Source organism: Glycine max, unplaced genomic scaffold (genome assembly GCF_000004515.6).
Source record: "Glycine max cultivar Williams 82 unplaced genomic scaffold, Glycine_max_v4.0 scaffold_25, whole genome shotgun sequence".
In the NCBI taxonomy this organism is placed as follows: domain Eukaryota; kingdom Viridiplantae; phylum Streptophyta; class Magnoliopsida; order Fabales; family Fabaceae; genus Glycine; species Glycine max.
In genome coordinates, this window is record NW_024464704.1 from 312631 (window position 1) to 313803 (window position 1173).

The following is a 1173-nucleotide window of genomic DNA, read 5'->3' on the forward strand; positions in this document are numbered from 1 at the left end:
TACGATTATTTTGGAAGAGAAATTTTATGTGACGTACAGAGATAAGAACGTTATATAAGATGTGTAATTTTCTGCTACCATGTTGACATTTAATTGATTTTGTGGCCATTAGCTGATGCAGGGAAGACTAATTGTGAATAATGAGAGGAAGTGGAGACATTGATAAGAATCACATTTAGTGACTTTTCTTTTAGTTACAATCATGCATGTGTGATGACTTGACCGAGTTTGTGTGTGGAAAATGATGTTTTATATAAGCAGTAGTCAGTGTGTTCTGTAGATTTGCAAGTAAACATAGAACGGTAAGAGGAAGAATTATTTATTCATTTTACTACTTGCTCTAGAAAATAAAAATTCATTAAATGGCTTTAAAATTAATAATTTTCTAGTAATGTTGCATTACAGAAAAAGAATATGAATACAAAATAAATAAATAAACAAGAAAGAATGAAAGAAGGAAAAAGAATAGGATCGATGTCTGCAATTTGTTTGCTTAAACTGTTTTCTTTGAGATTCCCGTGCAGAATTTTGAATTTAACTACTTAAGTTGGGTTAGAGAGATTAATTTAAAAAACTTAAATTTTGTTCAAAGCGTAATTGTCTCTATCCATAAAATTTGAAATAAAAGATTAAAAGAAATTAAGTTCATAAACCTAAAAAAGTCGCCAAAATGTGAGGATATTAAATGATTTTGGTACATTAAATTTGCCGGAAATAATGCAACGTGGGAGAAAACCATATATATAAAACAAAAATGTCCGGGAAAATGGGAAACTATAGTCTGCACATTAGTAACCACAGTCAACTTAATTTGGTGGCTATAGTTTAATGGAAACTAACTATAATTTCTTAAGCATTATGTGCATAAGAGATTAGTTAAATGATCTTGCTCAAGAGGAAGCCTACTAGCGTCAAACAACAAAGGTTTTTGGGATTAGGAATGGCGATTGATGCAATCCTACTCCGCAAGGGCATTGGATAGAAGACTTCAAGTAGATTGGGCCAGAGATGCAAGAAAAAACCCTAGGATTCTCATGAGCCCTAGGCTAGATTTTGGGTGCATGTGCTAAGTATGAACTCATTTATCTTTGTACATATTAGATTGAGGTTTCATTATTTTTGGGTCTTGTATTCAGGGTTCCATAATGTAGGCAGAGTATCCTAAAAATGTAG